Source organism: Polypterus senegalus, chromosome 8, assembly GCF_016835505.1.
Source record: "Polypterus senegalus isolate Bchr_013 chromosome 8, ASM1683550v1, whole genome shotgun sequence".
Lineage (NCBI taxonomy): Eukaryota > Metazoa > Chordata > Cladistia > Polypteriformes > Polypteridae > Polypterus > Polypterus senegalus.
This window is the reverse complement of record NC_053161.1, coordinates 24,282,273-24,310,096: the sequence shown is the minus strand read 5'-3', so window position 1 is coordinate 24,310,096 and position 27,824 is coordinate 24,282,273. Positions and strand designations below refer to the sequence as shown.

At 38.8% G+C, this 27,824-nt stretch overlaps 1 protein-coding gene across 3 annotated transcripts in view; it reads right to left on the bottom strand.

Annotated features, from left to right (window-relative positions):
* Positions 1–27,574, bottom strand: part of scaf11 (SR-related CTD-associated factor 11) — a 125,914-nt gene extending 98,340 nt beyond the window's left edge. For 2 of the 3 annotated variants that reach the window (XM_039760873.1, XM_039760875.1), the window contains exon 1: positions 27,345–27,574. The gene's annotated coding sequence lies outside the window, so the exon portion shown is untranslated. Of the gene's footprint in view, positions 1–21,224; positions 21,337–27,344 lie in introns of all 3 variants that reach the window. The other variant, XM_039760874.1, reaches the window with a different exon arrangement.
* Positions 27,575–27,824: the final 250 nt, after the last annotated feature.

The window sequence follows — 27,824 nt, the reverse complement described above, 5'->3', positions numbered from 1 at the left end:
CTATACGACATGTTATAGTGTGAATTCTACTCACGCCGTTATGCATGAGGCCCTAGGACTTCACCTGATTACCCCAATGTAAGGAATCTATTGAACAGCATCCCCAACTTAAAAGTGCTAAAAATCACACTGTGTGGGAGAAAAAGGCTTTAAAGTGGAAGCACTATGAAAAGCTGAAACCCATGTAAAATGAACCTAGCCAGAGTGTTAAGGAAACATTTTTTCTCATAAGGAAAGCTTACAAGTGAATTACAGGATTCTATAAAAATAAAGTGCTAATAAGTCCAACTAAGGCAGTTACATGTAACTGATGTCCCTGGCTAATAAACTAAAAGGATTTTATAAATATTTTTCTAGCCAGTAGTAACAGTAAGACGACCAGGTCATGTATTGCATGGCTTTGAACATATAAGTAAGGCAACAACAACAGGATAGGCCATGGTGATTTAATTAAATTCTTATGCAAAAAAGTTCAACATTAAAGAATAGCTGAGTTATTATATGGGTAGCTGAGAAATCTTTCCACTGGATAAAGAATAATTTTTTGCCTATAAGTTACAAGATATACAGAAGAAAAACAACTCTAGCTATTACATTATAATCAGCTATGTGTATGGAATAATACTATGGTACATCTCATTCTTAAGCACTCTGAAAAGTTTTAATTAAAAGTATCTTTAGTAGAATTTAAATCAGCATTACGTACTTTGCAGCCACATTGTTTTTTTTTATTCCCTTATGGCACAAAGAGGTACAATTCACTTTTGGTTTTTCTGTACTCAACAAACCAGAGGGAAGGGGATTCCACCTAAACATTTAACTTTCAATGATACCCAAATAAGCTTGAACTCGCTTGTTTTACTCCAATCAAATATAAATGAATGCAATGCACTTGTACTAAGTAACATACACAATCACATTGCCAGAAATGGAGTTGAATGTGATTACAAATAGGGCTGGGTAATATAGTGAATTTTCTATATATTATGTACTGTATATTATACATCTGCACTTGTGTCCTGAGAATTCATAGAACTGATACATTTGTAAGAAGCAACCTACAAATAAATGTATCAACCTATATGTATTAAGGCAGGTAAAACAATGGCAAACCTATTTATGACAGGACTTGATTGAATTATGGAGATGACAAGGAGGGAAGAAGAAAAAAAAAAAAAAAGTTCTACCTGTTGCCTCTACATGGAAAAGGACTTCCTATTTTCCAGGCTGTTATTTTCAGCTTCTTTTATCCCAGCCCCAGAACACACACCTGTAGTTGTTGTGATGGAGCAGTCAAGTAAGGAAATAAATGTTAGCAAGCTACTGTATATAAGAAAACAAACTGACGGAATGAGAATGTCAGTTGTTATTGACTTAATTATGATGATGCTTTTATACATGCTACATAAAAAAACAAGCATGCATAATTAGTATTAATTTGCTAAGAGCACAAAAATGTGTCATATTTAAAGTTTATATAACACAGATGTTGGGTTAACTGCTTTTTTGCTATTAAATTTAGGTTAACGCATATTTGGACTAGAGCAGATCAAACTGTTGCACACAACTGTGTGGTAATTAAAAGTGCCAGCTCCTCAATTCCAGTATCTGATTGCAAGAATCATAACTATTATTTAAAAACCCAACATTATTCAATTTAATAAAGCAGAAAAATCCTGCTGCTCTTTCAAGGCAAAAAAAGACTTCCATTATTGCCACTTAAATCTCATTATGGAATTAGTTCAATAATAAAAAAAATAAATACTTGATTCATGCATCCTATGAGGGATGAAAGAGGAGACCAATCAGTTGAGAGTAGTAATCATTTTAATTTGTTGCATCATGCATTTGAATGAGGGAGCTGAAAGATGCTTTTAAGACAGCAACACACACAGCCCTGAAGGAGGAAGGGAGTCTTTGCATTCGTCGTTCATTTGTAATGGGTAAGGCTACAGTTGTCCAACTATCCAACCATTTTCTTATCAGTTTATTCAGGTCAGGATAATAGGGAGAAGGTGCCTACTATGACTGCACTGGCCACTGGATGTAACCTGCATGTCTGTGGGATGTGGAAGGAAAACCAGAGTATCCAGAGGAAACTCCAAAGAGGTGGTAGTACCAACTTGTAAAAAGTGTTGCTACTTCTGTACCTGTGGCTAGCCTACATTGTTGACAAAATAGGCAGCTCCATATGTTAATTCAAAAATAAGCAGTGCTTCAAAATGCACACTGGGCAATCCTCTAATGGTACGACATGTAATATATGAACGCAAGCATACAATCACAGAGACACACAGTTACCGATCTACTTCACTGCTGAAAATGAATCAACAATGATTTTGTGTTGTTCATTGGGTTTTTTTAAAGCCAAAGTAATATTCATTAGTATAACTAAAACATGTTTTCAGTATATTCATCTCATACAACATTAGCAAATTAACAGTGTCAACTGTATTAATGGACACAGTTACAAGCAAATACTGCAAATCAGTCTAATTCAATGGCTAATTCTGGATTAGTACAGTGGCGTAGACAATAGTCTGATCATTTATGTGATGCACCTTGAAAACAAAACAGACTGTTTTAAAGAAATTTTGAAATAATCTATATATATATATATATATATATATATAATTCACTAAGGCAAGACAACCATGAAAAGCACGGCGGAAGGGGCGTGTATTCACTAAGCAGCCGACAAGTGAGACACCTATGGCACACAGGAAGGAGCCACGCCAACCAACTCCAAGACCATTGGATACGACGACAACTCTCGCAGGGCCACGCCCACCAACTCGGACGCAACGACACCGAAAAAATGCCGTCATTTATGTTCGTCTGTCGTAGAGGCCACATGCAGTGCAGGTCAGGTTAATGTCATGTACCTCCGAGCTACGTTGACTGTTCATAGAGGCATGTTTCTCGCGGAGGTAAATCGCCATATGCAGCGTGTGAAATGGTTTGCGAGGGGTATCCCATGGGATCCTTAAAACAATCCTTTAAAACTGAGGTTAAAGCACAATGAAGGAATCAGTCTTTAAAAGCTAATAAGCCCTGTGCCTCTGTTTCATTACCGTCTCACCTGCTTCACCAATGCAGGCCCTGCAACAGTCGAGATGCTCTGTCAGCAGCTGACCTTCTCTGTGCCTGACCGGTTCACACAGAGGCAGCGCAAGAGAAAGCCGCGCCAGAGACAGACAGAGGCACACACACAGGCAGGCAGCTGGTGGGTGGCTCTCCGTGATTTTCTCTTGCGACCGGGCACATGAGCAGGCAGTGTGTATGCTTCGAGTGCGAGGGTGAACGCGACAGGACCATCTAGGAAAAATCATGTCGCGGATGTGATTCGCTGTATGCAGTGTGTAAAACAGTTTGTTTGTCGCAGATGTGAATCGCTGTATGCAGCGTGTAGAACAGTTTGAGGGTGTCCCTGTGTCTTTCCAGAAGTGTTCAACCATCAATAAATAATTATGCGGCGTTTGTTATGCCGCGGGTTCACTATTGTGTTGTATTTTGCTCTCTCCAGAGTTCCATCTTTTCATTCACTTACTGTTGTAGTCTCACACTAACCTGTTTTAGACAACCGTGTCTTTCCAGAAGTGTTTACCATTCAATAAATAATTATTCATGAGATTGAGCATGTGTCTAGGCGTGGGTAAGCCGTTGAACCCCATTCGGGCTGCAAACCGTGGAATTGCCACCAAGTGCGACTCATACGCTCCCACTGTTTTCGTCCCTACCCTTTGTACACACCCCCCTCCCACACGTTGACTGTTAATAGAGGCATGTTTCTCGCGGAGGTGAATCGCCATATGCATGGTGTAAAACTGTTTGCGAGGGGTATACCATGGGATCATTAAAACATTCCTTTACAACTGAGGTTAAAACACAATGAAGTGAGCAGTCTTTAAAAAATGAGTTTTCGGTTATGAAGCACGACCGCATGCAGCATAGCAAAGTGTTGTACATGCTACATACAGCAATTCGCATCCGCGACAAACATGTGTCTTCTTAGATGCTCCTGCACTTTGTACACAACCCCCTCCCACCTCGCTATGCCGCACGGACGATTGTGTGTTGGTTCGTTCCGTGCATTGTTACAATGTTGCTTTTCTTGCTGATTTATTACATTACCGATTTTGCAAATGTTAAAATTTCTCCCTGTGCTTAAAAATTATTAAAAAACCGGCCTGATTGTGGGCTGGCTAGTAATAAATAATATTTAATGGAGAAGCTTAATTTTACAAAGAGCATGTATTATGAAGATCTTTAAAATTAAAAGTATCAGGAGTTTAGAATTTGACCAGTCCATTAAATACTATTCTTCAGACATTTTATTAATCAGCTAATGTCTCTGCCATATCAAATTTATGTTTGCAACAATATAACAGCAAATGTCATGAAATTAAGACACATACTAAATGAAGTCTGATCACTTATGCGACACACCTTGAGAAGGCTGTTCATCACATAAGACATTAGAGAATCAATGGACACAGTATAGGCATTTACACTGATAAGTGTCAGATCTGGTTTGGGAAAAAAAAAGTTATTAAAAAGCAGCTTTTTGAAAAAAAGAAAAAAAGTCAGTATTGTACAAATAATATCTGGAACTACCTTGGTATTCATAGTGGCTCAAATATTATGTTTGAATTTTTAGTTTTGAGTTTAAATACTACTTATTCTTCAGTTACTAGACTTAAGGCAAACCAGGTAATGCCTCATATCATAAATGAACATACCATTATTTATAAAACCAACATGTGTGGTTACAATGGAGGAAATGCACCCAATTGAACTGAAATTCAAGCAAGTGTTTAAATATAGTAAAACTCTTGGTTTCACAAAATTAAAAATGTTCACTTCTGTTTTGGCTTTGAATAGCTTTTCAAATTTTATCTTTAGATTGGACTGTTTAAACTTGCTTTTCAAGATCAAGAAAACATGTTCTTTGTGAGCCTTGAACAGAAATCATCTTTACTTTAGTGCTAACAACAGATATGCACATTTTGATGAAATTCATAAGATAATTATAATAAACCGTGACAAAAATTTACCAAAACTAAAAACATTAACAAATTGCTCTTATAAACTGCAAAATATGAGAAAGAGTGCAAGACAAGGACTTTCAGGTACAATGTCATTACTCAAATGTATTTTTAAAGTCTTATTGAAAGTAAACACTAACACTCAAAATTTAATTGCTTAAAAATTGTTTATTATACCTTCCTTGAAGTTAGACAAGGTGTTACCCCTGACACTACTACACTATTTTACAGATGTGCATTTGCACATCACTTTGTTGATCATTCTTTTTTGCAATATTGAATGCAGTGTACTCCCTAGCAGCTTTTAGCCGAACACTCCGACCAGCTAATTTAGTTGAGTGCCCGGCTGTCATCTATCATGACATTGTGAGATGACAGCCGCAAATCTGCAGGCACAGACAGATCTAATGATGTGCACAGATGGCAAGGGATGAGCAGGCAGGTGGGCAGATATCTTAGAAGCAGGATCACAAGTGGCAAAGGGAGAGGCGCGGGATGGGATGTTGCCGATTACTTGATGCTAAAGCTAATAGCGGGGACGAGGCAGAGCAGAGTTCACAAGCACAGAGTATGGGGAGGTGGACTTTCGAGAGGGGGTGTACATGGTAATAGCAGGGGCGGAACAGCTTAATACAGTAGCAAGGAGTACGGAGAGGTGGGCGGGTGAGAGGGGGCTGTGCATGCTAATAGCAGGAGCGGAGCGGCAGTTCACAAGCAAAGAGGATGTGGAGGTGGGTGGGTCAGAGGAGGACTGATAAAATAAAATTAAAAAAAAAAGGACTAGTGGAGCCAGCCCGTCCGATATCAGAAAAAAGGCGTCAGGAAGTGACGTCTCTGTTTTCAGTGTCAGTGCAGTCTGTGCAAGTGCTGCTAAGCGTACAGCTGCTCTCTTCTTGTTCAGTACATGGCAAACATATATATAATATAATATATATATAATATATATACACACATATATACACACATATATACACACACACACAGAGTTGTTTAAGCATTAGGTGTGTTCTGTGTGTAAAAATCCTTGTAGCAGTCACTGTCGTTCCTGGTAGAGTGACTCTCTCTGCCATTTTTATATTTGCTCATGCTGAGGGTTTTGTTAAAGTGACCCCATCTGCCATTCTTATATTTGCTCTTATTTGGACCTGCATCCATATAGCAAAAAGTGTGCAGAAACTCTTGTGTCCTAAGCAAATGTTTTATCACTGAATTGCTGAGGGTTTTGTTAAAGTGACCCATCTGCCATTTCTTTTTTGTTCATATCTTGCTGTGCCGTAGTGCAAGTGTGCACTGAATATCCAACAGGTTCTCACTTTCCCGCTCAAAAGTCTTATTCATAGGTACTTAAATTTTTTTCACACGTTTTACCAAATTGAGCAAATAAGGTGTTCAGAAAACAGCACTGCTCAGTTATTTCAGAAAAGAGATGCCACAAACTAATGAAGGTGCGGCGTCAACTCCTGATGTGGCAATTTCAGACAAAGACATTGCAGAGGCTGGTCAATCAGGGGAAATCTCTTCAGCACACACTCTGCCAATTGATAAATTTAAGCAACGCTTATCTGGCATAAACAAACAATGGTATGTGGTGCTCAATGTGCATGAAATATTCAAACTCTCTCCAAGGAGGGAGTTACCTTAGGTAAACGTGCCATGCACAAGAATTCGAAAAGAAAGCTTGCTGGACCATGAAAAAAGTAAAAACGCATATTGAGTCTTCTGCTGATCTTTTAGGAAAGCGTGTACTACATCAAACTGGAATCGGTCAAATTGAAAGATCTGTATCTAAGTTAAACAACTTACGTAGAGATGCCTTTGTGGAAGCTTTAAGATCCATGCATTGGTTGGCCAAAAATGAGTTGCAACATACAACATTGTTTGAAAAGTTGTTGGAACACTGTAAAGAAATGGGTTGTTCCTTTTTACAAAATTTCAATGTTGGTAAAAATGCACATTACATCTCTGAAAGAATAATGCAAGAGCTGCTAGATGTCTTAGCATCAGAAATAAAGCCCGACATGCTGAAAATGTTTTCTGTATTCTGTGTGATGAAACCACAGACATCTCAGTTGCAAAACAAATATTTACATTAAATGTTTGCCAGGTCACTAAAGAGGTCAGAATTAGTTTTGTATCAACCCGCAATATGAGTGATGACAAAGCGGAGACTATAACCAACACACTGAGCGAGACTATGGACATTCTAGGCTTGAAAACTGCTAATCTGGTTGGACTAAGGTCAGATGGGCTGGCCGTTATGATTGGGAAACAGAAAGGTGTGGCAAAACTGCGTAAAGATAAAACATCTGGACTCTTGGTCAACTGCCACTGTGTAAACCACCGACCGATTGGCCATTGCAAGTGCCCAAGCAGCACCTGCTTTACCTTATTTAACAAAACTGAAAGACATCTTAAGGCAGCTATTCTATTTCTTCCAAAATTTTTCAGTTAGGATGGCTGGTTTAACGGAAATTCTAAATATTCTGAACATTCCCCAGATTAAGCTGAAAATGGCCAGTGACACTAGATGGCTGTCTCATGACTCTGCAGTACAGTCATTACGACAGTGTATGATGAGTGTCATAGTTGCACTGGAAAGAGAGGCCACTGCACAAACTGACATCACAGCTGAAGGATTAAGCAGATGTATTAAAACGTACAATTTTGTTTCCTCTCTGATGATGCTTTCAGATGAATTACCTTTGTTGTCCAACTTATCTAAGGCTTGGCAAAGGCAGGATGTCAATCTTACCGAAATTGAGCCAATTTTGCTCACCACAAAATTGTCCATCATGGAGTTGAAAGACACTCCTGGGAGATATTTTGAAAGCCTTCATCATTGTCTGGCAGAAGAATTGTCAGATCTCTGCATTGTTTATACACAGAGTGATGTAATGTCATTCAAAACTTATATATAATTCACTAAGGGCACGCAAGACAGTGAGCGCAAGCAACACAGAGAGCCCTGCCCGGCAACTCTAAGACCAGGGGATACACCCGACAGAGCCCCGCCCGCCAACTCTAACCCTTCTACTGCGTCATGGGATACACAAGACAGAGCCACAGACGCCAACTGTAACCGTCCTCCCGCATCCAGCGTCGCTTTCGAGGCATGTGCATTGCCTGCTTATGTGCCTGCATGCAACAACTCACTAAACACAGCCTCAGCCGCTTTCATCTGTGCAAAAGTCCACATGCACCTCTGAGCCACGTCGACTTTTCACCGCACACAAGACAGAGAGCCACGACCGCCAACTCACAGAGCCCCGCCCATGGGTTAATGGCACTAGACTTTCTTTTACCAGCCATTCACCATGATGTACTGGAGTGTAAGACTATCACATCTGCTACCTCACAAACTGTCCTTATTCCCCGGATTTCCCTGACCCTATCAGATTCTAATTTGCCTTTTACTTTCACACGCAGACAATTAATTTCCTGTTAGATTGGCGTTTGCAATGACTATTAATAAGGCACAAGGACAAACTTTCAAAAATATATGCCTGTATCTGCCAAAACCTGTTTTCACTCACAGACAATTTTATGTTGCTCTCTCCAGAGTTCCATCTTTTCATTCACTGACAGTTGTATCCTCAAACCCTCCCCGTTTGGACAACTGTGTCTTTCAGGAAGTGTTCACTTATCAATAAATAATTATATGCGTTGTATGCCACGCCACGGGTTTGCTAGGATATGATAAATACCTAGAAACAGTTGTCAAGCACCTAGATGCAAGATTCCCTAACATGCTAATTATTTCCAGCTTTTCAAAAGTTTTCAATGAAGAAACTCATGATTCAAGTGAGTCTGCTGAAATTCTTTTTGATCATTACTCCAAAAATGGTAGCCCTCCAATTTTAAAATATGAAAGTAGCAGGCAAGAATGGACAGTTGCATCAAAAATGATCACAAGACAATCATACAAGGGCAAGTAAGCTTCACCCCGCGCCTCGTAGGAACAACGACAACGCTGATGAAGACCTCGACGGGTTTCAGCTTTGCAGGCTTTGAAGGCTAGAACACCTCCAGCGGCACAGGCGAGCATTCAAATCCAGAACCGATTCGACCCTCTCCGCGTCCCCAGTCTGCCTTCAACCCCGGGTGATGTAATCGTGGTAGGTGATTCGATTGTACAAAACCTGAATATCACGTGCCCTAATCAAAAATCCTTTGTTTCTTGTTTTCCCGGTGCTCGAGTTCGAGATGTGATGAGGCGGGCGCCGACCTTCTACCAGAAGCACAAGAGGGCAATTGGATCCATCATTCTACATGCCGGCGTAAACGACATAAGGCACCGAGAGTCAGAGGTTCTCAAGGCTGACTTCGCAGCACTAGTTGAAGACACGAAGGAGAGGACCCCATCCGCAAAAATCTTCATCTCGGGTCCACTACCTCTCGTCAGACGATCGCATGAATACTACAGTCGTCTGCTGGGTTTAAACAACTGGCTGAGAGGCTTCTGCGAGAATCAAGACATCGGGTTTATAGACAACTGGGATCTTTTTTGGGAAAGGCCGCGCTTCTTCAAGCGGGATGGACTGCATCCGAATAGATTTGGCGCCCGGGTCCTCTCCGAAAACATTGCTAAGGTAATTCGTCTATCTTGACTGTCTACTTCTACTGCTAACCCCTTACGTAATGCTACTGGTTTGATAGGACATAATGGCTTAACAGAGTCTTCCGTTAAAGTGCACATCATTAATAATCTAATAACAAATCTTAATGCACGTAAAAAATCTAGGCAGTGCGGCATAAACACCAATAATTTAATTGAAATTACTACTTCAGATCAACACTGCATTAAGACTATAAAAACGGATTGTAGATTACATAAAAAGTACACACAGAGCGTTAACAAAAATAACTTAATTTTTGTTCCGATTACCAATAACACGCATAAAATTCAGCTCTGCCCTTCAGAAACATTAAATATGGCACTATTAAATGTTAGAGCTTTAACTAACAAGACATTTTTTATAAACGATCTTATTAGTGATAGAAACATTGATTTTATTGCGCTAAATGAAACATGGCTTAATTCCAATGGGGCGGCAGTTTTAATGAATCTGCGCCCGGATTACAGTTTTACTCGTGCGACCGCCAGGGAAAAAGGGGCGGATTGGCAAACATTTACTCGAGCCGATTAAAATGTAAAGATGTTAGTTTTGGTAAATTTAAGTCCTTTGAGTATCTCGCCGTTGTTATTCATGGAGATTCTCACGTTCTCGTATTATCCGTGTATAGACCTCCTAAATATAACGCGTCTTTCCTTGAGGAATTCTCTGACTTAATGTCAATTTTAGTTACAAACTATGACGCACTCTTAATAGTCGGCGACTTTAACTTTCATGTCGACAATCAGTGTGACCAAAAGGTAAAGGAATTCATGAACCTCCTGGACTCTTTTGATTTGAGGCAGCTCGTAAATCAGCCTACACATAAAGCAGGTCATACGTTAGACTTAGTGATTACTAAAGGACTTAAAGTTGATATAAAGCAGGTCACTGATATCGGTCTATCAGACCATTTCCTTCTACTATTTAATATAGAAATAAAGATAGAAAACGCTCATGAGAAGCATTTTGTTAAAAAACGCTTCTTTGACTCATCAGCAGCTTTAAAGCTTACAACTATTCTAAGCAATCAGTCCGTTTATAATGCCAACTATAATAGCGAGGATAATGTAAATAGTAAAGTGGAAAACTTTAATTCTAAAGTAAGAACTGCTGTTGACATAGTTGCACCTGAAAAGACAGTTAAAAATCCTCTAGTACTGTTATTCCATGGAAGACCCAAAGAGTGTCTGATTTAAAAAGAACATGTCGTAGAGCTGAGCGTAAATGGAGGAAAACTAAACTAACTATCCATTATGAGATATTGAAGTTAAAATAACAGAATACAATAACACTGTCCGTCTTGAGAGGCTGCTATTTCTCTAATATTATAAATAACAATGCTAGTAATCCCAGAGTCTTATTTTCAACAATTGACCGTCTGTTAAACCCAGGTAACACAAAGGAATGCCCCAGAATACTTCCAGTGAAACCTGTGAGAACATTGCTGTATTTTTCACTCAAAAAATTAATGATATTAGAGATAACATAGTATATCTCCCCAACACTGCAGAACCTCCAAAGCCCCGGTACTCCATTATAAACAAATTAAATGCTTTCACCAGGATAGATTTACCTGAATTACATAGTATAATCTCTCAACTGAAACCCTCCACCTGCGTCCTTGACCCAATACCAACCAGGTTTTTCACAGAAATATCAGGCGTGCTAATTGACAATATTCTGGACATAGTTAATTGTCATTAGATACGGGGTCTTTCCAGACTGTCTTAAGACTGCTGTAGTTAAACCCCTGCTCAAGAAAATAATCTTGACCCTCTGCCTTTGAAAATTTTAGACCCATCTCTAACCTGCCCTTCTTAAGTAAAATTCTAGAGAAGGCAGTCATTATGCAGTTAAATGACCACCTAAATAAACATGCTATTCTTGATTAATTTCAGTCAGGCTTCAGAACAAATCACAGCACAGAAACTGCACTTGTTAAAGTAGTAAATGACTTGCGGGTAAATGCAGACAGAGGCCATTTATCTGTTCTCATCCTCTTAGATCTGAGTGCTGCATTTGACACCATTGATCATAATATTCTTAGAAATCGCCTTAGTCAATGGGTGGGCCTCTCTGGCAGTGTCTTAAATTGGTTTGAATCCTACCTGGCAGGGAGAAAATTCTTTGTGAGTTGTGGTAATCAAATCTCAAAGACACATGATATCCGATATGGTGTTCCACAAGGCTCTATCCTGGGTCCGCTGTTATTCTCAATCTACATGCTTCCGTTAGGTCAGATTATCTCAGGTTACAACGTGAGCTACCACAGCTATGCTGATGACACACAGCTGTACTTATCTATAGCACCTGATGACTCCGACTCTTGATACACTAACACAATGTCTTACTGGTATTTCTGAATGGGTGAATAGTAATTTTCTCAAACTAAATAAAGAGAAAACTGAAATTTTAGTAATTGGCAATAATGGATTCATGAGGTTATCAGAAATAAACTTGATGCACTAGGATTAAAAGTTAAGACGGAAGTAAAAAATTTAGGGGTAACCGTTGACTGTAATCTGAATTTTAAATCGCATATTCATCAGACCACTAGGACAGCATTTTTTCACTTAAGAAACATAGCTAAAGTTAGACCTCTTATATCATTGAAAGATGCTGAGAAATTAATTCACGCTTTTGTTTTCAGTAGACTAGATTACTGTAACGCACTCCTCTCAGGACTACCCAAAAAAGACATAAATCATTTGCAATGAGAGCAGAATGCAGCTGCTAGAATCCTAACTGGGAAAAGAAAATCCAAACACATTTCTCCAGTTTTGATGTCACTACACTGGTTGCCTGTGTCATTCAGGTTTGACTTTAAAATACTGCTTATGGTTTATAAAGCCTTAAATAATCGCGCTCCATCTTATATATCGCCACCACCACCTACTCAAAGCATCAGGATGCACCAACATTGATGGACTGAAAGCCAGAAGTCTACGTGACCATCATCATCAGGTCCTTCCATGAAAACCCTAAATACAAAGAGGACTGTTTGACTTATGTTAGGTAGATTGCCCAGAGGGGACTGGGCGGTCTCTTGGTCTGGAACCCCTACAGATTTTATTTTTTTCTCCAGCCTTTGGAGTTTTTTTGTTTTTCTGTCCACCCTGGCCATCGGACCTTACTCTTATTCTATGTTAATTAATGTTGACTTATGTTTATCTTTTATTGTGTCTTCTATTTCTCTATTCATTTTGTAAAGCACTTTGAGCTACATTTTTTTGTATGAATATGTGCTATATAAATAAATGTTGATTGATTGATTCAAAGACTTCAGTCCAAAACAGATTTTACTAAAAATGGCAACAACAACAGAGCTCAGAGTTGTTTTCAAAAATTTAGCCAAACCAGCTCATATTGGGCTAGTGACCCCAGTGAGCACAGCTGAATGTGAAAGGGGGTTTTCAGCCCTTAAAAGGATCAAGACATACTTGAGAAATCGCAAGAATCAATGCACGCTAAATAATCTCATGCTGATCTCCTTGAAGGGCCCAGATCCTGGGGACTTTGATTATAGGAAAGCTGCAGACAACTGGGCCTCTAGGAAGAGAATATTTAACTGAAGACACCTTCTGCATATGCAAGTTGGCTTTGAGGAATATTTTTACATATTTCTTCATTAGGTTTCCAATACTTTTTTTCATTGTTTTCACTTTTTTTCCCCAACAGCGACAATACTTGGTTGGCCTCTTGGTTTATGTCATAACAATTGTTATTTAAAAATGTTGTTAGGATTGCAGAATCCTGAATTGGATACTTCTTAAATTTAATAAAAATATTCTGGCACAAGTGTCAAACCTTAAAAAAAGGAAGTCATATTGAGCATTGCAAATATAATTACCTAATAAAAATAGTGCACATTTAATTTTCCCCACCATCAAATTTCCCCATCCCGCCAAGCTACTTTTTTTTGCCACCCGGCTGGAAAAAAATTCTGGGGAGAACAATGGAATGGTTAGCTTATATCAGCAGAAATACAGCAGTCTTCAGTTACTTGAGCACAACCTTTAACAATACATTATAGGGCTTCCCCACCCTTCAGCGAACCGCTTTTGGATCTATAATTGTACTAAAAATAGATTTCTAAATACTTCCCTGGCACCATACAAGTACTGCTTTACGTCTGATTCCATTTTGATTAACTCTTTAACCTTTGACCCCAACTTCCTGCTGGTGTATGCTAGAGCAGTTAGCGTCTTAGTTGGCTATTAGTAGAAACATTGCGTAAAAATGAGGTCTAATTAATAGTGTATATTTTGCCAGTGGATATCATTGACAAATTGATGATTGATTAATTATGTGGCTCAATCTAAGCAAACAGCAAATTACTGGCAAAGTAATACCTAGTAGGAAAGTTATGAGTTAGGGAGAGTTCAGGTGTTTAGGCAATTTTGGGTATTGCATTGAACGGATTTAAATCTTCAGATACTGTTTAATGCTGGAAAGGTTGCATCTAATATGACGGCTCCTGCTGCATCCTTCTTTTGAATAAAGTACACTGTTCGTGCAATACATATCTATAACACTACTAAATTTTAACCAAATCTATCAAGGCATTTTGTTTTTCTACTGTTCGGGTGTGTTTTACCCCTAAATACTGATACTGAAGTATCATTTCTTACTGGATACTAACTGACTTAGATGTACCAACCTGCCACTTTTCAACTTTTTAACACTAGAATTACCAAAGCCTAAGAAAAAAACATAAGTATACAAGTACAACAAAACAAATGTGCTTTTATTAAAGAATATAACTGTAGAAAGAGAACTCTCATTCGAGTGTGACACTGACATGCCCTTAACATGACCGCTCCAAAAAGCGCTGAAGAAAACATGCATTATATAATTGAGAAGGCAGCGAAACAATAAGAAGCGAGCGAAGTGACATATACAACCATATTCATGAGTGCTGCTACTTCGGAAACAAAGCACGGTGTAAACCTAAAGTTTAAATTAAGTTCATAGACAGGCTGCTGCTGGTGTTTGTCATGCCCACGGGTAATGCGGGATACAAGTTTAATGAGAGGACGCAGTATATAAACAAGAGTGTGGATCACTGTAACTAATTTAAAATTGCAGGTGAAGGGCTGCGCTTATGCAAATTCCGAGAGACTGTGTTTGTGGGAGATTGACAGTTAAGGCGGGTGGGGGAGTCACATTATCATCTCCCCTCCCATTCACCTCATTTCGGTCTGAGCTGAGCTCCGCAGCTAACACAGTGTTACGGAAGCGACTTTGTGACGCTTCCACCAAATACTCACAGAAAAATCCACAAGTTAATACACACGCTGTCTCTACAGTTTCTCCACACTGAATCCTCCAGGCACTACTTACAAAAGGTTACATTAACAATCTTCTTGCTTTATTTTTAAATTGTTTCCTTTTCTTAGCACAAGCACAACTGAGAAGCTTCGATGCATGTTCTCCATAACGCGTTAAAAAAATCACGCATTTAATCACACTTTGCATTACAAACAAAGGGGAACTTCTGTCTATGCATGATTTCCTGGTACACCGATTACATTGATCAGCGCTTCCCGATTTATTTTACCCTCGCACCCCCTTGGTTTGAGAAGAAGTATGAAAAAATATGAGGTTAACACAGAAAAACAAATCACCAATTGAAGCTTTATGAATAATCGATTCACCATCAATAATTGTTTTGGTAAAGTCATACTCAGTGTAATCCTCCTTCCATTTTATAATTTTTCTGCCACTAGCCATGATTAAATTAACCATAAAAAAGTAAGAGCGAAGCGAGGTTGACTTATTCAGGCAGGCAGGCGACAACTCAATAGCTCGAATTTGGACATGAGTAGGTTCTATTTAGTCGCCAGAAATATCTTTGTTAGGAATGGAAGTTAAATTTAGTCTTTAAATTTCTATGGTAAAGAAAAAGTTATGCAATGATGACTACATTTAACTATATAAAGTCAAAACTTGTATATATAAAGTCATTCCCGAATATATAAAGTCACTGTCGGAATAAATAAAGTCAAAACTTGAATATATAAAGTCAGCGCTGGAATATATAAAGTCATTCCCAAATATATAAAGTCAAAACCTGAGTATATAAAGACGGCGTTGGAATATTTCGGAATATATAAAGTCAGCATCGGAATATACAAATTCAGCGCTGGAATATCCATCCATTTCCCAACCCGTTGAATCCGACCACAGGGTCACGGGGGTCTGCTGGAGCCAATCCCAGCCAACACTGGTCGCAAGGCAAGAAACAATGCTGGGCAGGGCACATGCATCATTTTCAAAACATTAACCGGACAGTGTTTTATTAATTTATTTTTCTGAATACGTTTTTGTTAACTTAGTTCAGTTCAGGGTCTTGTCAATCAATAGATTTTGACTTTCACTTTATATATTCAAGAGTGAGTTTATATACTCCGATGTTGACTTTATATAATCAGGAATGACTTTATATATTCTGGGTATTTTGAGAGATAGAGATATAATATACATATATATATATATATATACATATATATACACATATATATATACACATATATATATACACATATATATATACACAGAGAGAGAGAGAGAGAGATACACACAGTGGTGTGAAAAACTATTTGCCCCCTTCCTGATTTCTTATTCTTTTGCATGTTTGTCACACAAAATGTTTCTGATCATCAAACACATTTAACCATTAGTCAAATATAACACAAGTAAACACAAAATGCAGTTTTTAAATGATGGTTTTATTATTTAGGGAGAAAAAAAATCCAAACCTACATGGCCCTGTGTGAAAAAGTAATTGCCCCCTTGTTAAAAAATAACCTGTGTTGTATCACACCCGAGTTCAATTTCCGTAGCCACCCCCAGGCCTGATTACTGCCACACCTGTTTCAATCAAGAAATCACTTAAATAGGAGCTGCCTGACACAGAGAAGTAGACCAAAAGCACCTCAAAAGCTAAACATCATGCCAAGATCCAAAGAAATTCAGGAACAAATGAGAACAGAAGTAATTGAGATCTATCAGTCTGGTAAAGGTTATAAAGCCATTTCTAAAGCTTTGGGACTCCAGCGAACCACAGTGAGAGCCATTATCCACAAATTGAAAAAACGTGGAACAGTGGTGAACCTTCCCAGGAGTGGCCAGCCGACAAAATTACCCCAAGAGCGCAGAGACGACTCATCCGAGAGGTCACAAAAGACCCCAGGACAATGTCTAAAGAACTGCAGGCCTCACTTGCCTCAATTAAGGTCAGTGTTCACGACTCCACCATAAGAAAGAGACTGGGCAAAAACGGCCTGCATGGCAGATTTCCAAGACGCAAACCACTGTTAAGCAAAAAGAACATTAGGGCTCATCTCAATTTTGCTAAGAAACATCTCAATGATTGCCAAGACTTTTGGGAAAATACCTTGTGGACTGATGAGACAAAAGTTTTTGAAAGGCAAATGTCCCGTTACATCTGGCGTAAAAGGAACACAGCATTTCAAAAAAAGAACATCATACCAACAGTAAAATATGGTGGTGGTAGTGTGATGGTCTGGGGTTGTTTTGCTGCTTCAGGACCTGGAAGGCTTGCTGTGATAGATGGAACCATGAATTCTACTGTCTACCAAAAAATCCTGAAGGAGAATGTCCGGCCATCTGTTCGTCAACTCAAGCTGAAGCGATCTTGAGTGCTGCAACAGGACAATGACCCAAAACACACCAGCAAATCCACCTCTGAATGGCTGAAGAAAAACAAAATGAAGACTTTGGAGTGGCCTAGTCAAAGTCCTGACCTGAATCCAATTGAGATGCTATGGCATGACCTTAAAAAGGCGGTTCATGCTAGAAAACCCTCAAATAAAGCTGAATTACAACAATTCTGCAAAGATGAGTGGGTCAAAATTCCTCCAGAGCACTGTAAAAGGCTCATTGCAAGTTCTTGCAAATGCTCGATTGCAGTTATTGCTGCTAAGGGTGGCCCAACCAGTTATTAGGTTCAGGGGGCAATTACTTTTTCACACAGGGTCATGTAGGTTTGGATTTTTTTTCTCCCTAAATAATAAAAACCATCATTTAAAAACTACATTTTGTGTTTACTTGTGTTATATTTGACTAATGGTTAAATGTGTTTGATGATCAGAAACATTTTGTGTGACAAACATGCAAAAGAATAAGAAATCAGGAAGGGGGCAAATATATATACATACAGTGGTGTGAAAAACTATATATATATAAAAATATATATATATATATATATATATATATGACAACAACACTCATATCAATGACAAAACAATTACATTAACAATCATGTTACGTTATTTTTAAAAATTCTTTTTCATAACTTCTTTAACACACTACTTCTCCACTGCGAAGCGCGAGTATTCTGCTAGTATATAATATAAGAAACATTCATTTTAAAGCTAATAAGAAGGCAGATTAGCAAAAAACAGATGGAGGTCCACACTGTCCAGACCTAACCCCTGCAGAAGAGTTGGCTCTCCAGCAAAATGCCCATCGCCCTGTTTCTGAGGGAATTTTTTTTTTGTTGGGTCAGTTGCAGGGAATGTCATACCCCTAGAACCCGTGTCTGACCAACGAGATATTGACGAAGGTCAAATATTTGATGAAGACACTGTTTCTGATTTATCAGGAGGAGAGGTACATTTTACAAATAATGTTTGATCAAACTCCACTCTGATCAGTCTCATGTGCCCCAATTACATTTGGAAATCCTGGGTGATGAGAATGTTAGGCTGATTGTGAGATTCTTTATGGGGCTGTGGGTGTTTTTGCCTGTGTATTACCTACCTGCAGTGGCATGAAATGCCATCTTTTATTGTCTGCACACGCAGGTGTCCAGGAAACACTACGAAACCCCGAAGGAAATATTTCAGAGCCAAACAGACTTTACGAATTGCCTGGCAAACTGCACTTTTAGATAGATTTTCCGCATATAAAAAAAAAAAAAAAGTGCCACTTGCAAAAAAACTCAAAGCAATGCATACTGTCTGTGTGGTTGTGAGAGCCGACTTCGCCTAGTTTGACTTCAAATATAAGGTTCTAATAAATCTTTGAGTTACAATATTCTCCCTCGGCTAAAGCGGTATCTGTATCTTTCGAAAAGAATTTCCTCCAGGAGCAATAAAGGATCTTGCCGATCGCGCAAAACCCTCTCTGTATGAAATTCTCTTCTTATAATTTTGCACATTGATATCAATCAGTAGCTCATTCATGAACGGCAAAGCCATGACTGAATGAATTCCATGCACAGAAACTGATTAAGTGTGTGAGCTAATCCTTATATACATAAAACACACCTGCTCCGAGCAGGTTTGAGGATTTGGATCTGCTGCTATGACAACACATCCAGCAAGAGTTTCGAAAAACCGACAGATCCAGGATCATGCCAAATCATCAACAATTACATCTGGTTAAACGAGTAATCCACGTACGAAAAATACCCCCATGATGTTCTGGCTCCATTTTGTTTTGGCTTTAGCCATGTGCAAGACATGCACAGATTTTTAGAAGAAATGGTGGATTGCAGGAAGTTCACTATGTACTGCTGGCTCCTTAACTAAATTAATGTTTTTTATTGGTATGTGTTTTGTTGTTGTTGGGGGTTTTTTTGAAGGGGGGGGGTTCCTTATGTTTATATCAATATATAAACATTTGATTACTGATGTGTCAAATGACCTTTTCCCTCCACCATTTATTAATCAGTTTGGTACCTCATGACATGTATAGTACGTATTACAGTTCTGATATATAAGATTATTAACGACACAGAATTGTTCTTTTTTTTTCTCATTTTACTCTTTATTCACACGTAAATACTGTATACATTAAATTTAAATAATGTTAGCAAGTTATGATGGTTGCATAATTGTTTTTTCCTTGGGATAACAGCGGGAACACTAAACTAGCACGCTCTAAACATCAGCGGTCGCACTACGCTAGCACGGCCATGATGCTAGTAATTACAAGAACAGGCAAGCATTTACCTTGGCTAACTTGATCTGATAAAATGGTAAACATGTTAATAAACCAACACAGGCCAGCCTGTATATTAAGAATATTCCATATTGTTCATAAATGGTAAGATTATAACTAGCAAACGTACCAACTTAGCAATCAGGAAACGACTCCCCGGTTGCACTTCCTGTTGTGGCTGCGCGTGCATCTGACGTCAGTGGCTGAGCATGCGTGTGGCTGAGAGTGCACGGTCTGCAGCCAGACCCTTCTCCAATTATTAGTAAAACTGTTTGTTTTAATGATGTGTTTACATAGATTGTTGTAGACACGAAAACACACATTAAATGAATGTATTACAAATAACAATATATTATTCACCTTATACAACTCTAGGCAACTCACACACAGGTAAACAGATTTGAGGTGAGAGAACTTTCTGCGGCGGTGGCGGGAAGGGATAGCAGGCTGCTTGCTGCTTGTGTTGATCGACACACAACACAAAAGATGCTAATGGAGAGGTGCAAAGGGATTTAAGGTGGGCTGGGATTATAAGTTTTTTTTGTAGGCTGAGGTCATTCTAGTGTTAACTAAATGGGAAAAAGTGAATGCACTAAAAGTTGCATTACATTGTTATGGTCTTTGGGTCTTTTCTCTTCTTAATGATGATAAAAGTAAACCACTCAAATTCAGTTATGCTTAATCTAGAAGTAAAGAGTTTTCTGATATTTAAATTTATTTTCTATATAATCAGCACCTCCTCTTTAATTTTCATTTAATCACATAAAAACAAAGTCATCAGCACTGCATAATTTATCTGTAAAACATCTAAAACAGAAAATGTAACCTTGTTTGCATTCAAGGATTATTTGAAGTTGCAGTGCACCTGACAGAGAATTAAAGACAGCACAAGCAGAACTTCTAGGAAACTTTGAAAGCACCAACAGGTGATGTGCAAAATTCAGGGCAGCATGAAACAAGTGCACAGAGATTATATATAAAACCAGTAATGGCGCACTACATCAAAATGTGCAGTGAATACACTTGACTTGGGCATTCCTAATTTTCATCTTTCTCTGTACCTTTAGCATTTGTTTGCTGAGAGGTTGATGCGTTTGCTGCTTCCTGAGCAGCTCTTCTTTTCTCCACCCTAGTGGCCCACTTCTTTACTTCTTCAGTTGCCATCTTTTCGCATTAAAGCTGATTAAGTCAGTGTTTGTGTTGCAATTACTTAGTACATTTTTCTTAATTTTACACTTAAGCTGGCACTTAAGTCTTGATCAGCCTCAAGAATGATTTAAGCTATAAAGAGGTAGGGAAAGGAACGCTGAAGGTGGTAGGGATGAGAACGTCATCCATATACATGTGCCGCATGACCTCCCTGCTGATCGACCGAGAATTGATTCTACAATCTTCTTCTTTCAGCAGCTCCCATTAGGGGCTGCCACAGCGGATCATCCAAAATTGTTGTCTGCATATTGATTTGGCAAAATTTTACACAGGAAGCCCTTCCTGACGTAACTCTCCCCATTTATCCGGGCTTGGGACCGGCACGAAGAAACACACTGGATTGTACATAAAATAAAATAAAATTAAAATGAGGACTAACCTTGGAGGCTTATCATCACCCAGAAAGTGGACAAAGACGTCACGCAGTATATGTGTACCCAATTCCCGGTCAATAGTTCAAACGGTCTGTGAGCTACAGGTGATTTAAAATCCTGGAAAGACAAACGGACAGCTGCAGTAGCATATTATATAAGAAGATTTGGGGTGCGGGACAAAGTCTTGTACCTGAGTCACTTACTTCACAATGGGAATTGTCAGGGAGGCATTTAGTGATTAGTAAAAATATTCTACCCTTATTTTTAAATAATTTTTTCTTTTTCTTGTTTCATTTTGTTATTAGCATAAATAAGTAGTGTTCACTTTGTTACTAATGGCATCTTTGCATAAAGTCTACTAGCAGCTAGAAATTCATTATGCATCTCATAGCCTATGTTGGCCCTCCAGCAAATTACAATTCTGCAGTAACACAAATCCAAAGTAAAGATTTGAAACTTTGTATTTTATTTCAAATATTAAATGGAGTGTCAAATAATTAAAGGCATATATGAATTTCAAAATTTGTACGTAACAGTTCTAGTTGACAAACTTTGTATTTAGAATAATCCTGCACAAGAACAAAGATGAATCATGTAAGGAAATCCGACTGGTTTGTACTTTTTGCTAAGCATTTGTATTACATAACCTTTTGAGTCCAGTACTTGTTTGGTACTTGCAAAAAGCCAAATGACTGAGTCGATACAGAGTAAGAAGTAGTAATTCTTCATCCCTAATATTTAATCACTAGGCTCTCAGGTAGTACCTAATAAAAATTACTTGAAATTCTTAATGTACGCACCGCATTAACTATATATTGCTTTCCCACAAATTCTTGCATATTTTGAGATAGCCAAAAAAAGTATTTTATATACAGTATTTCAAATGTGAGACATTTTCCATGTTAAGATATCTTGTGCACATTTTCAGATTACCTTGAAATAACAATGAAACAATTTTGAAAGGCTTGGAAGTTAAGACTGTAAATAAATAAATCAATAATAAGTGGAAAAAATACTTGCCAACACTTTTAAGTTATTTAGTTGCCTTATTATAGATTACGTATGTTACTGGAGGACAAGGAGGAATGTTAACTGCATTTTAAGATATAGTGGAGACTGAGGATGCAAATATGGTTAAGGGATCAAAGACCAAAGAACTGTGTGAAGTCATTTCATTTTCAAATCTGTGTCTTGAAAGATCTATAGAAACTAACAGACAAGGCACAGAAGCAGGACCGTAACTTGGTAATGCTGAAGGGAAAAAAAAGAGTAATGATATTTCCCTCACTAACACTGGTGATAATCCAGCAGCTGTCTCAATATCAATTTCTTCTATCAATTCTGATAGCTGAAAATCTTTATCCGACAATGAAGAATCCAAGTCGTCAACAAATTGAAAAACTCCTTGCGAGGAGAATTTCTTTTGTATTTAATGCCTGATGTACACAAAGCCAGTCATCCACCCTCATTTCCTGCTATAAAATTCAAATGATACACACCAGGAAACTTGTATGATGCATACCAAACGATTTCAGCCTTCTACACCTTAATATTGACTACAGCTTTGGAAGTGTTACGCTACACCTTACAGTTTGTAACAAGACTTGTTACTGGGTACTTTTTTTTTGAAAATGTACTTTATTGGCAAATGTTATTTTAGAGCATACAGTAAAATCTTATTTATCACGGTTAATCCGTTCCAGACTCTACCGTGATAAAATAATTTCCGCGAAGTAGGATTCTTTATTTATAAATCAAATATTTTCGAAGTTAGAGCATAGAAAACCTGTTTACGACATTCTAAATACATTTTTTTAAATTATTAGAGCCCTCTAGACATGAAATAACACCCTTTAGTCAAACGTTTAAACTGTGCTCCATGACAAGACAGAGGACAGTCCCGTCCGACAATTAAAAGAATGCAAACATATCTTCCTCTTCAAAGGAGAGCGCGTCAGGAGCACAGAATGTCAGAGAGAGAGAGCAAAAAGCAAACAATTAAAAATCAATAGGGCTGTTCGGGCTTTTAAGTATGCAAAGCACCACCGGAGAAAGCAGCTGCAAGGAAAGGGAGCAATGAGAAGGTAGTCTTTCAGCATTTTTTAAAGAAGCGTGCGTATCCTCTAGGCCAGTGTGCGAACAGCCCCTCTGCTCACACCCCCTCCGTCAGGAGCAGAGAATGTCAGAGAGAGTGAGAGAGACAGAGAAATGCAAACAACCAAAAATCAATACGTGCCGTTCGGGCTTTCAAGTATGTGAAGCACCACGTGGGAAGTGTGGCGTATATCATGGAGGAGTTTTATTTAATAAGTAATATGTGCTCCGATTGGGTAGCTTCTCAGCCATCCGCCAATAGCGTCCCTTGTATGAGATCAACTGGGCAAACCAGCTGAGGAAGCATGTACCATAAATTAAAAGACCCATTGTCAGCAGAAATCTGCGAACCAGCGAAAAATCCGTGATATATATTTAGATATGCTTACATTTAAAATCTGCGATGGAGTGAAGCCGCAAAAGTCAAAGCACCATATAGCGAGGGATCACTGTACTTGAGTACTGATATAAAGGAAGGTTTGGCAAAGCTGTAAAGCTTTTGGCAAAAACATTTCATTAAAAAAAATATCCAATTAACTGGTTAATCAAAGAGGTAATCATCAAGATAATCAATTGGCAAAATACTGGTTAGTTGCCGGCTTACTGACACAATGGAATATCTCAAAATGATTATCATCTTACAACTGAATTGCATTTCAGATATATCCAAATACAAAGTTATTTTAAGTTGTCTTGAAATGTATTTCTAAAAATTAAACTTCCTTTCGCTTTCCTAATATCCCTTTAACTGTTACAGCAAGTGCCCAGAACTCATTTCATTAACGGAGATTTTATTGTTTAATTTATTTTTCTAGCTCCTTATTCAACAAATGTGAAATGCCATACATTCTGAACTCGGAATGCACTGTGTGTAGTACATTTTAAGTTTCAGAATAGTTGACTGAACACATGGAGGCTGTAGGCATCTGTGTTTAGAAGTGGTGCCTCTTGTCAATGACGCACCACTTGGTGATGAAGGTGGTCACATAACCTTTAGGAAAAACCTGCAGACAATAGTCACAGTTTCTTGCGATACCTGAAACTTCTTTAATAGTCTCAGATAAAAAGGCATCTGGTAAGCTTTCCTTACCATAAAGAATCATTATTGGATATGTTATTTAGTTTTTATCAGTTATATATTGATTGTTGTCATTGCTCTGTTTGGTAATTTACTGTCTGCTATGTTATCCTACCATGGCCCATACTGATGCCGCATATTCCTGTGTGACTAATAAATGCCTCTCTCTATGCTATAAGGTACTGATAATGGTGATGCCCAGAACTGCAAAATTTTCACCATGTCCACAAACTGTACACCGAGTACTGGACCATCTGCAGTTTTCCTACCAGGACTACATAGGGGTGGTCGCTATTGTCACCAATATGCTAAACAGAGCCTACACCCTGCTGGAGAAACAGGTCAGAGGACATTGTTTTGTTTACTTCTCTAGTGCAGCCAACACCATACAGCCCAAACTTTGGGGAAGAAACTCCAGTCAATAAGTCTTCTTTACTTCTTTGATAATAGACTACTTAATGGGAAGACCAGTTTGTGCAGCTTAACAACTGTACATATATAACATAATCATGAGAAGTATAGGGGTTCCACAATAAACTGTACCGGCCCCTTTTCTGTTTACCATGTACAACTCTGACTTTAGATAATACTGAATCATGTCAATTGCAAACATTTTCTGACGACACAGCTATAGTTAGGTGTATCAGCCTTGGGCAGGAGAATGAACACAGGACACTAAAGAATAACCTTGCCAAATGGTGCAACCTGAATCACTTGCACCTAACATCACTAAGACAAAGAAGATGATCATAGACTTTAAGGGGGTCAAGCCAAATCTGCCTTGTGTCTCATTGATGGTGAAGATGTGGAGGTGATAAGGTCTTACAAACACCTCAAGGTGCACCTGAACAACAGACTAGAGTGTAATATCAACATAGAGGCTATATACCAGAAGGGCTAGAGTTCCTCTATTTCCAGAGGAGGCTGAGGTTGCTCAGCGTATGTAGGCCACTCTTAAATGTTTTCTACCAGTCTGTAGTGACCAGTGTATTTTTCTGTGTGTGCTGGACAAATGGCATTAGTGCCAAATAAAGCTTAAATAAACTGATTAAAAGGGCTACTTCAATTTTGGGAGTCAGGCTGAACACACTGGAAGAAGGGGTAGAACAGAGGTTACCCAGGAAGATGCCTACTATCCTGGAAAATGAACCTGACCCCCTATATGAGGTTATGTCTAAACAGAGGAGCACCTTCAGTAACAGACTGAGACAAGTGCAGCGCTCCAAGGAGTGCAAGGTTGTTTCTATCCTCAGTCATCAGAATGTATAATGAGTCACCCCTCAGCTGAAGTAATCTTGGTCCCTGTCTGCTTCCTGACCTGGTCTAGCAGGCATCTTAACAAAAAATGACGCTATTTACAAAATACTGCGCTGTGAAATGGTATCTGAAGTATGTGCAACTGTAATCACTTCACTGTTGGTGAAAACCCACATTCTGTTAATTTGCTTACAGATAATTCATATTATAGGTGTATTTAGACCTTGTTAGCATACCTGACTATTATAATTCAATTAGAAATTGTCTTTTTGTCTGCCGTGTAACCCTGCAATTTTCTTCTAGATTAATAGTTTATAGCTATCCGTCTATACATGGGTGACCAGTTGCTTCTGTCTTATTACTATGCACCTATTATCATTTAAGAATAAAAACAAAGCAAGCACACCAAGTGAGTAGGCAATAATAAATCTGGTCCAAAAAATATAATGCGAAAGCAAATTATGGCCATACGCTGCACTGAAGGAATAGCGGAAATTAAATCTTACTTAAGCAAGAATAATGAATAATATCAAAACGGATACATACGTTATTTTATTCAAACGCTAGTAACGGGCTTCTAAATCTCCCACCCCCTCCGCTAATGCCCAACTTCCAGAAATTACCTTCCGCTGCACAAAGGAACAACACATATCAAACTCATGGCGACAATTAAAAGGATTTCAACCAAATTGCATAGTACTGACTCTTAAAGTAACCCACACAGGATGGTGAACAAAAACATAAGCGCAACCAAAATACTATTGATGCTCCACAGAGAGAGGAAGCGCGCCTGAAATAATGTGCCTCGTAAATAAAAGTCTAGACTACCAAATGAAACTGAACAACGAAGGCACAATCTAGAATTCTCTTCTCCAGGCGATGGTCGGTTTGCGGCTAAAACACGGGGTCTTGTATCACACACACAATTCATTTTCATGAAAAACAATCCCGGCTTCTTTAAGAACTACAAAGGGGCAGCTGCGAAGCGAGCGCCGATCGGCCTTGCACCATTGAGGCCTCACGCAAAACCGGAATGGCTGACAATCACTACCCGATTCTAAATGTGAGGCAGCCGACGGGGCGACGCAGTATTAAATACACAAGAATCGACAGGATTGAAAATGTCGCTCATATGCCTTGGAACTGAAAACCTACTGAGCTGTTCTATGCCCCCAACCTCCGCAATCAGTGTCACATTTTGCACAAAAACACACAGACGATAAATATTTTTTTCTAAAGATCTATGGGTCTAAAATGATGCTAGTCTGGCCAAACGTTTTGCATTTTTCCATTATGCTGCATTCCCCGATTCAAAAAGGTTACATCAGTTCTCGGAATGAAGTACAATGGCGATTAACAGGCAACTTGAAACCTGGTAGCCGATCTTAACGTCGCCGCTTATAAGTCCTCGTAAAATCAGGCCGAATGCGCTTATTCGCCACATGCAAACAAGCCCGACCCTTCAACTCACTGGGCCTGAACTTACGTGGCGAAGTTTATCTCAATTTCTTTTTTAAATTCAAGAACACCAGGGGAACTTAAAATAATTTCAAACCATCTCATTCGAACCTCAATTACTGCTCTAACTGGTAAGCTGAAGAACGTGTTTCAAAGCAGAAATGAATTCCCAAAGTGGCTTCAACTGCACAAAGTTACTGCTGTAAAGAACGTCATACATTTTCCAAATCCCACTCACCGTTTTCAAAAAAGAGGGGCAATTAACGTGGAATGAGAAATGCAGAACCGTCAGCGGTTATCCAGAAGCAAACATGGAGTCTCCCTCTGCACATCTGCCTCCTGTGTTTCCAGGAATATTTGCTTGTAGACCGCGAAATAGCCAAATAGTTTCCCCGATTTTAACGCACGCAAGGTTCGCTGTAGAATTGCGATCGGCTCGGCCACATGTCGTTGATAATCCGTTGCGTTTATTTGTCTCCGCAGGGGGTCGCTGTATCAGACTTCCTTCTCTCTTTTTCTGCATGAATGACTCAAACTACAGGCGTCGGGCACATGCCAATGACGTCACTGACAATAGCGCTATGTGGTAGATGTAGTTTTACGCTAACAATGTCGGCCAATAGCGACGTAATTACCTCAATAGTAATCCCATTTGGACATAAACGCAAGCTCACCAGATTTTAAATTCTAAGTATAGCTTCTGTAGTTGAATATGTCT